A 10000-nucleotide genomic window follows, 5' to 3' on the forward strand; every position below is an offset into this window, starting at 1 on the left:
CCGGAACATCCACCACTTTCCTATATAGGGAAGAGGTTGTCGAAAATGAAAATTGAAAAAATTTTCTAAGTCCGAAAAATTGAAAAATTTTTCTAAGTCCCGACGATGGATAGTGAAGCTATAGGCGGCACTGGGACGAGCAAAGACGGCTGAAAAAGAGAGAAAGAGCGAAAGAAAAAAAGTTGGAAAAAATTTCTAAGTCCTAAAATTTCCAAGACCGGTTTTTGGTGGAGACCGGTCGGCAGTTGAGCGGGCGGCCCGGCCTGAGCTCAGGTGAATGTCCGGCAAAATTTCGGAAATCAACTTTTTCGTACAGTTACTGCCCGGAACATCCACTACTTTCCTATATAGGGAAGAGGTTGTCGAAAATGAAAATTGAAAAAATTTTCTAAGTCCGAAAAATTGAAAAATTTTTCTAAGTCCCGACGATGGATAGTGAAGCTATAGGCGGCACTGGGACGAGCAAAGACGGCTGAAAAAGAGAGAAAGAGCGAAAGAAAAAAAGTTGGAAAAAATTTCTAAGTCCTAAAATTTCCAAGACCGGTTTTTGGTGGTGACCGGTCGGCGGGTGTGATGGTAAGCCCCGCCTGAGCTCTGGTGAAAGCCCGGCAAAATTTCGGAAATCAACTTTTTCGTACAGTTACTGCCCGGAACATCCACTACTTTCCTATATAGGGAAGAGGTTGTCGAGAAAGAAAAAGTTGAAAAATTTTCTAAGTCCTAAAATTTCCAAGACCGGTTTTTGGTGGTGACCGGGCGGCAGTTGAGCGGGCGGCCCGGCCTGAGCTCAGGTGAATGTCCGGCAAAAATTCGGAAATCGACTTTTTCGTACAGTTACTGCCCGGAACATCCACTACTTTCCTATATAGGGAAGAGGTTGTCGAAAAAAAGAAAGTTGAAAAATTTTCTAAGTCCGAAAAATTGAAAAATTTTTCTAAGTCCCGACGACGTGGTAGTGACGTGGTTGGCGGGACTTGGACGTATAAAGGCCGATGAAAAAAAATGGAAATGGAAATGAAAATTTCTCGATTTCCGACGACGGTGTTTGGCAACGACTCTCTCGCCCGGCCACTGGTCGGCGCGAGAGAGGAGTGAGCGAGACCCGTCGATTCGAAAAGAGAAGCCGTCACACCGTCGAGGCGTGGCGGCTCTCAAGTGGGTTGGTCGGGCGTGTCGTGATGACTCGCGACCGTAAAAAATTCCCACTCAAATTCTCCCATTTCCGACGACGGTGTTTGGCAACGACTCTCTCGCCCGGCCTCTGGTCGGCGCGAGAGAGGAGTGAGCGAGACCCGTCGATTCGAAAAAAAGCCGTCACACCGTCGAGGCGTGGCGGCTCTCAAATGGGTTGGTCGGGCGTGTCGTGATGACTTGCGACCGTAAAAAATTCCCACTCGTCGAAAATTTTCTAAGTCCCAACTTTGAAAACGACGGTTCCTGAAAGTCGGCTGGCGGTTGGATGGGGCAATGTCCCCGTCCAATCGCTAAAAATGAGCCGGAAAACGGAGACATTATGCGGCGGAACATTAGTGGTTTTCCTTAGTATAGAAGAGGTCTCGATTCCTAAACTCGGAAAAATTTTCAGAGTCCCAAAAATTTTCGAAGTGTCGAATAGTTTGGTTTCTCGAATTGAAAATTTTTTTCAAATTTGCGACATTACGACAAGCAGCGATTGTAAAGCCCGGTCCAAATTTTTCAAACGAGTCTTACTTCTTGTTAGTCCGCCTGGCCGATACCAAAGAATGGCCGACCGTCGACTATCGGGCGAATAGACGGGTGAAAGAAATAAAGTCGAAGCCGGTGGTTGGATAGATATCGAAGGGAAGGCGAAAGAGGCGAAAAGGAAAGCGCGAAATTTCTTTAGTAGCTTCGACGCAAAAACTTTGGTATCGACGGGGAGCTTTGGGAAATGAAACGAAGACGCAGAATGGGAAGTTGTCCGGTTCGGCGTTAGTTGTAGTTTCATTTCCACCGTAGCTGAGCTCCTTTCCGCCCGCCACTTCACATGATTTTAGTTTCGATTCCGTTCGATCGCGCTTGCACTGTCTTTGTTTTTTTTTCACTGCTTGGATCGCGGCTTTGCTCTAACCAGTTTAGCCCCATGCGATCAAAAAGTCTTAAAAAAAAAAACCGTTGAACGGAGACGAACTCGATGAGCTGTCGGTGTGTGAAATATCATTCCTTCGGTAAAACCGTTTTCGAAATTTCCGATGGTCGGTATATGTAAAAATATATCCGAACCGCGATGTGGACGGGAATTCAAACGCCCGCTTCACCGATTGGTGCGACAGCTGAGAAGCTCGTCACTCGATCCAACGACTCTTGGTCGAAAAGTTCAGAAGAGGTGCGCGCGTCAAACATTTTTTTGGTTTCGGACGTTTCGTTTCTTCGGCACGTGTGGTTTGTCTGTGGCCGTCTGTGAGAGAAATCGGACGCTTGTTCTTTGTTATTTTACCGTAACAAGACAAGACGGGAAAGATTCTTTCTTCCAAACTTACGGCATCATAACCATCAGCGTTTACCGTCAGCGACGATACGGAAGAGAAAAGAAAATGGTGCGCGTCTTTTCACTTTTTGACACCGTATCAAAAAAAATTACCGTTCAGGCGGAAATGTGTGTGTGTGTGTGTGAGCCGAGAGATAAAAAATAAAAAAGCCACCAAACAGAACGCTTTCAAATTATTTCGTGCGGCGTGCGCATATTTCACATTTTGCCGTTTGACGGAAGCTCGTTGTGTGGAACACAGAAGTGGAGATGGACGGAGTTGAAGGGGGGCGAAGACGGCCCGGTCGGACAAAGTCAAGAGATTGAAATATACGAGAGAATTGGGTGGAAGTGATGGCAAATCTATAAAATTCAAAAATCGGATGAGATGCGAGGACCGCAAAATGTGGCGTCGACTCTGACTCTCTTTTACTACGAACTTCCCTTCGACGGAAGATATCGAGAGCTGAGCTGAGCGCCCGCTGAGTATGGCCGGCGTAATTACAAACGAGTTACGGTTGGAGCTATATCGATTGTACGTATCCCGAACGTTCATCGAACAAGCCAGATCAACTCGGCGCCCGGTAAGATGTACGCTCAGTTATGGCCATGACACACGAAGGGAGAATTCAAACGGCTGTGAGTGTACGGCCCGCCCGGAGTTGTGTGTAGGCAGTGACCTCTCAAGAAAAAACGTAAAAAAATTTTTTTTGACAGTCACCGGTCTGCGACAAGTAATCAGTACGAAACTTGGGTGCAATGCAAAAAACATTTTGAGAATCCTTGCTTGACAACAACGAATCTAACACGATATAAAAAACGATCCCCATCGGTGTACCGCTTGCTTTTCTCGCGCTTCGGCGCAGAATCGCTTATTCAGCTGCCCTTGGAATATGTTCGTTTCGTGCATACTTGATCTCGGTCATTCTTCGGTGAACTCTTAAAGAATTGCGCACTTTTATAGGGGTAGTCTGGTTGCTTGTCTCGACTTGAAATGATTTGTTTTTTTCCGCCCATGACTTTCTATACGATGCCTCTATGCTGGCCTCTGACCGCGGTTGTTCCGAGTTTTCTCTTTCTCTTCGAAAGTCTTTGCGGAAAATTCTGCCTCGTGTGACCGTTGAGCGGTGAGGTGTGTGTGTGTGTGTGTGTCGTGCGGGGTGATGCGAGAGTGTGCCTCGGCGGTGGAAAAATAAAAATAAAACTCTGAGCCCACAAAAATTTAAAAGATGTATGCTTGTCAGCTTAGTAAAGCAGGCTTGACTTATGAGCATACAGCACGCCACATATGACCGTCGAAAACCGTAATACGGGAAAAAAAGTTGATGAATATATCAAGACCGGTCGAATGAATCCGATTCACTTTGGGCTCATAGACCGTTGAATGGTCTTTGACTTTGGAAATTGAAATGAAAAAAATCCAACAAACGGATCGGATCGGTGTTTCTCTTCACTGGGACTCGCTGTGACACGCCAGGCGTTGCGATCAAAAATTTTAGTTTCCGAAGAAAAAGAAAAAAAACGAAAAACGTGTTGATTTGGTGTGTGTTTGGTGATGCGTGGGCGAAATAAAAACCCGCAACTCGCCGGATGCATATCAAACAAACATACACGAAATACCTGGTTGATCCTGCCAGTAGCATATGCTTGTCTCAAAGATTAAGCCATGCATGTCTAAGTACAAGCCGCTAGACGGCGAAACCGCGAATGGCTCAATAAATCAGTTATGGTTCCTTAGATCCACTCCATCCTACTTGGATAACTGTGGTAATTCTAGAGCTAATACATGCACTCGAGCCTCGACTGCGGGCTTTCGGGCTCGCAGAAGAGGTGCTTTTATTAGATCAAAACCAGTCGGGGCCGGGCTTTCGGGCTCGCGCACCGTACCAATTTTGGTGACTCTGGATAACTTCACGCCGATCGCACGGCCTTCGCGCCGGCGACGTATCTTTCAAATGTCTGCCTTATCAACTGTCGATGGTAGGTTACGCGCCTACCATGGTTGCAACGGGTAACGGGGAATCGGGGTTCGATTCCGGAGAGGGAGCCTGAGAAACGGCTACCACATCCAAGGAAGGCAGCAGGCGCGCAAATTACCCACTCCCGGCACGGGGAGGTAGTGACGAAAAATAACGATACGGGACTCTTCCGAGGCCCCGTGATTGGAATGAGTACACTTTAAATCCTTTAACGAGGAACCATTGGAGGGCAAGTCTGGTGCCAGCAGCCGCGGTAACTCCAGCTCCAATAGCGTATATTAAAGTTGTTGCGGTTAAAAAGCTCGTAGTCGGATGTCTGTCTTCGGCCGGGCGGCGCCGCTCTGAATCAAGGGTGTTGCGTTTCACGCTCTGGGAGCCCGGGTGTCAAAGCCCGACTCTCTTCACGGTCGGACAACATCGCCGGAGTGGTGGTCGGTGCGTCGTTGTTGTATCTGCGGCCAGAGTTGGAAAGTTCTTTCGGGTTCTTTTTTAAATTTTGGTCGTAGTTGACTCGATTCGCTCCACCCAGTCAATCGTTCGGGGTGCCCTTCACCGGGTGTCTCGGGCGGCCGGCAACGTTTACTTTGAACAAATTAGAGTGCTCAAAGCAGGTGTATCCCAACGCCTGAATATCGCAGCATGGAATGATGGAATAGGACCTCGGTCCGATTTTGCTGGTCTTTTACTTTTGGACCCGAGGTAATGGTCAATAGAGACGGACGGGGGCATTCGTACTGCGGCGACAGAGGTGAAATTCTTGGACCGCCGCAAGACGAACAACAGCGAAGGCATTTGCCAAGAATGTTTTCCTTGATCAAGAACGAAAGTTAGAGGTTCGAAGGCGATCAGATACCGCCCTAGTTCTAACCATAAACGATGCCAACCAGCAATCCGTCGGAGTTACTCCAATGACTCGACGGGCAGCTTCCGGGAAACCAAAGTCTTTGGGTTCCGGGGGAAGTATGGTTGCAAAGCTGAAACTTAAAGGAATTGACGGAAGGGCACCACCAGGAGTGGAGCCTGCGGCTTAATTTGACTCAACACGGGAAACCTCACCAGGCCCGGACACTGGAAGGATTGACAGATTGAGAGCTCTTTCTTGATTCGGTGGGTGGTGGTGCATGGCCGTTCTTAGTTGGTGGAGCGATTTGTCTGGTTAATTCCGATAACGAACGAGACTCTAGCCTGCTAAATAGGTGACGGGTTTTATCAATTGAAACCGAAGGGAGTACGGAGGCGTCGGGATCAGGTGGCGGCGATTCGGGTCTCGGTGGGACTGGTTCCTTTAGTGAGGCAATCTCTCGGCTTGGTTTCGTTGTGCTTTGTTCGTCGGGTGTACGGCCTTCACGGGTTGGTTGCCTGGCGGATGAGGTATGGCGGGGCTTTGTCGGGAATGTCTCGCGGGGGCTGGCTCTATTGTTATTCGGTCGTCGTCATCCCCGGCGATACCTTCTGCTCTCGCGTCCGTCACGCAGTCTTCTTAGAGGGACAAGCGGCGTCCAGCCGCGTGACAGTGAGCAATAACAGGTCTGTGATGCCCTTAGATGTCCTGGGCCGCACGCGCGCTACACTGAAGGAATCAGCGTGTTTCACTCTCCCTGTCCGAAAGGACCGGGTAACCGCTGAACCTCCTTCGTGGTTGGGATTGGGGACTGCAATGATCCCCATGAACCAGGAATCCCTAGTAGGCGCGGGTCACTAGCCCGCGTCGATTACGTCCCTGCCCTTTGTACACACCGCCCGTCGCTACTACCGATTGAATGATTTAGTGAGGCCTTCGGACGGGCTTGTCGGGGTGCCGTCGAGTGGGGAGCAATCTCTGCCCGTGCGGTGCCTACCAACGGCGAGACTGAAAGATGGTCGAACTTGATCCTTTAGAGGAAGTAAAAGTCGTAACAAGGTTTCCGTAGGTGAACCTGCGGAAGGATCATAAACGAACAAGACAAATGTTTTGCGCATATGGCTTTGGTTGAGCACGAAACAACTAAAAGTTGCAAAACAAAAAAAACCCCATCAAAAGTCTTTCGGCGTAAGACATCGTATGAACTATGTGTGGGTTGACGGAAGAAAATCATTTATTTTGAACGGGTATCAGGCGCTCTGATGCGCGGTGGTTTAAAGCGGATTCGCCTTTTCAAATTGATTTTTCTTTCCTCTCGGCTCAAAAAAAAACACAAAGTCTTTCGATTTGGTCTATGGCCGTGAGCAAATTCTTCCTGCTTCGATGGTGAATGTCTCTATAGATTCATTCGACCTTTAGCGGCGCTCACAGTGTTGACGTTAGTAGAGTGAAGAATACGATAGCCCGCCTGGGCCGCGAGTACCGAAGGAACAATAAAGGAGATTTTATAAAGTCTTAGTCCCTAAATCAAACACTTTGAAAAATAAAAACTCGGTGGATGGAGAGTCGGAAAAAAAAAAAAAAAACATCAAGATTTTGAACGGGTATCAGGCGCTCTGATGCGCGGTGGTTTAAAGCGGATACGCCCAATCGAAATTGTTTTTTTTTTGTTTCTCTCTTCGTCTTCGGGATTTTTTGATTCTCGGTGGGGGACGAAAGTGTGAGACTTTACTCTGGACGTTCTTTTCGGGCGTAGATACTCGTGGTTGCGTGCGTGTGCGTCGTATAGACTAACACTCCAAAGCCCGACACTATGCCGTTGAAAACCGAATGTTTTTTAAGCTTGCCCTTCGCCCTCTCGATGAAGTAGGAAGAATTCAAAATCACAATAACACACTAAACCCAAATTCTAGTACGAGTGTTTATCGGAACATTTTCTTTCTGGCTTTCTTTCTCCGCCCTCGCATTCATTTGCTTGGGCGGGTTGGAGAAAAAGAGAGAAGAAAACGAATATGTCGTTTTATATACGACCCTGAACGGTGGATCACTAGGCTCGTGGATCGATGAAGAGCGCAGCAAAGTGCGCTAATCCATGCGAACTGCAGAACACATGGAGCATCGAAATCTTGAACGTAAATGGCGGCCCAGCTTCTCGCTCGGGCCACATCTGACTGAGGGTCGGTCGAATGATGAACGAACAGAGATTTTTTCAGTCTTGGTTTTGCATGTTGGGTCGCGGCGAGATTTATTTTTCACCCGGCCTGACCGCATAAAAGCTCCCGAATCTCTAACGTCTGGGTGCCGCGCGACTTAAGTGTCCGCGATGCCTCAAATACAAAAAAGGGGGAAAAATAAAAGAAGGTTCGCCCTGTTTTGTTTTTTTCCTCTCTATTCAAAAGAAACCTTTTTCGATGGCAAAACAGATGGGAAATTTTTGAGCCAACTCAAAAAAAAATTTTAGAAATAAACACATCTTCTCGAACAAGGTGTCGGCTGCGTGTGCGCGATATACCGCTTCAACGCGAGTTTAGTTGTGTGTGTGCGCCGGGCGTGTCGAAGTGTCGACCACCGCGAATTATCACTCACTCTAACCGCTCGTTATGCAAGCTTGGTTCGCGCACGACGCGTTGTTTCAATACAAAAAGCCGCAGGACGCCCTGTCACTTTTCGTAAATTAATTTTTGCGAATAACGAGAGACTCGCTTTATTTCGAAAAAAAAAAATTTGAACCGGCAATTATTCAATCTTTCCCGGCTTTAAAACGCCAAAGTCTGCCGAGCTAGATAAAGTGTTGTCTCCTTTTGAAAACAAACAATTCATTCTGACCTCAGTTTAGATGAGACTACCCGCTGAACTTAAGCATATCAGTAAGCGGAGGAAAAGAAACTAACAAGGATTCCCTTAGTAGCGGCGAGCGAACAGGGATGAGCCCAGCACCGAACCTCGCGCCCGGTTGAGCGGGTGCCGAGGAATGTGGTGTTCGGGAGGATCGTGCGCGTCTGTCCGGTATCTATCGTCCAAGTCTCCATGAACGGGGCGAGCAACCCACAGAGGGTGTCAGGCCCGTAGATAAGACGAGCCGAGACCGTGCATCGGATCCCTTCCCAAGAGTCGGGTTGCTTGAGCGTGCAGCCCTAAGCGGGAGGTAAACTCCTTCTAAGGCTAAATATCGCCACGAGACCGATAGCGAACAAGTACCGCGCAGGGAAAGTTGAAAAGAACTTTGAAGAGAGAGTTCAAGAGTGCGTGAAACCGTTCAGGGGGTTAAACGGGTGGGCCCTCGAAGGTCGAACAAGTCCCCGCTCCCGGCACTTGGTTGTATGCCCTTAACGCTGCATGGAGACTGCCTGAATTGGCGGCTCTCTTGCATAAGTCGTTCTGCGATCGCAATAGCCACGCCAAGGTCCGCAAGTGGGGGGCCTAGTAGGACTCCGCGACCGACTGGGTGTCTGTTACACGGGGCGTCCGTTAGCGAGTTTCGTGGTTACCTTCGCGGGTGCCGCGATGACGAGCGCGGCGTTTCCCAACAGTACTGCCCGGTCGTGACCTGTCTCCTCCCGGGAGGTGTCGTAGCTTTTTTTTGTAAAAGAGAAAAAGTTGCGGTGCTCAACCTGTGGAGGCCCAGAGCGGAGAGTAGAAGTCGGGTCCCACCCGACCCGTCTTGAAACACGGACCAAGGAGTCTAACATGTGCGCAAGTCGTCGAGAAATTATCAAACTAAACTCGCGAGGCGCAATGAAAGTGAAGCGGCCCCGATGAGGGTGCATCCGCGAGGGGTGATCCCGTCTCGAACAGAGCGGGCGCAACCCCAGGGCGTCCGAATGCTCGCGAGATCTTTCCCCCTTAAAAGGGTTTGGTCGAGTCGGCCGGACGAACCCAGAGCGCACACGTTGGGACCCGAAAGATGGTGACCTATGCCTGGCCAGGACGAAGCCAGGGGAAACCCTGGTGGAGGTCCGCAGCGATTCTGACGTGCAAATCGATCGTCGGAGTTGGGTATAGGGGCGAAAGACTAATCGAACCATCTAGTAGCTGGTTCCCCCCGAAGTTTCCCTCAGGATAGCTGGTGCTCGCAAAGAGAACAAACGGAGTTTCATCCGGTAAAGCGAATGATTAGAGGCCTTGGGGTCGAAACGACCTCAACCTATTCTCAAACTTTCAATGGGTGAGAAGCCCGGCCTTTTTCCTTGATTGAGGCCGCGGCAATTGATTTGAATCTGAGCGCCCAGTGGGCCATTTTTGGTAAGCAGAACTGGCGCTGTGGGATGAACCAAACGCCCGGTTAAGGCGCCTAAACGACGCACATTTCGGATCCCACGAAAAGGAGTTGGTTGCTAAAGACAGCAGGACGGTGGCCATGGAGGTCGGAATCCGCTCAGGAGTGTGTAACAACTCACCTGCCGAAGCAACTAGCCCTTAAAATGGGAGGCGCTATAGCGTCGTGCCTATACCGGGCCGTCGGTCGGCAGAGCGAATAACGTCCGTGTCAGCTCGAAGAGAGCGACGGCGCTGAGGCCCCGACGAGTAGGGGGGGTCGCGACGGTGAGCGTAGAAGGGTTGTGGGCGTGAGCCTGCCCGGAGCCGCCGTCGGTGCAGATCTTGGTGGTAGTAGCAAATACTCCAGAGGGATCCTGGAGGACTGACGCGGAGAAGGGTTTCATGTGAACAGTGGTTGGACATGAGTCAGTCGATCCT

The 10000-nt window shown here is 49.4% G+C and overlaps 3 non-coding genes across 3 annotated transcripts in view; all 3 read left to right on the top strand.

Moving 5' to 3' along the window:
* Window positions 1-4102: 4102 nt before the first annotated feature.
* LOC124320057 lies at window positions 4103-6397 on the top strand. The gene has a single exon (XR_006913749.1). It is a non-coding gene; the product is annotated as a small subunit ribosomal RNA (ribosomal RNA).
* Window positions 6398-7333: 936 nt separating this feature from the next.
* On the top strand, window positions 7334-7486 carry LOC124320056. Its single transcript, XR_006913748.1, has one exon. It is a non-coding gene; the product is annotated as a 5.8S ribosomal RNA (ribosomal RNA).
* A 641-nt stretch (window positions 7487-8127) lies between these two features.
* The window catches only part of LOC124320055, a 4577-nt gene continuing 2704 nt past the window's right edge, over window positions 8128-10000 (top strand). Inside the window, exon 1 of the ribosomal RNA XR_006913746.1 lies at window positions 8128-10000. This exon is cut by the window's right edge and continues 2704 nt beyond it. This is a non-coding gene — a ribosomal RNA (large subunit ribosomal RNA).

Source organism: Daphnia pulicaria, unplaced genomic scaffold (assembly GCF_021234035.1).
Source record: "Daphnia pulicaria isolate SC F1-1A unplaced genomic scaffold, SC_F0-13Bv2 h1tg000243l, whole genome shotgun sequence".
Classification (NCBI taxonomy): Eukaryota; Metazoa; Arthropoda; class Branchiopoda; order Diplostraca; family Daphniidae; genus Daphnia; species Daphnia pulicaria.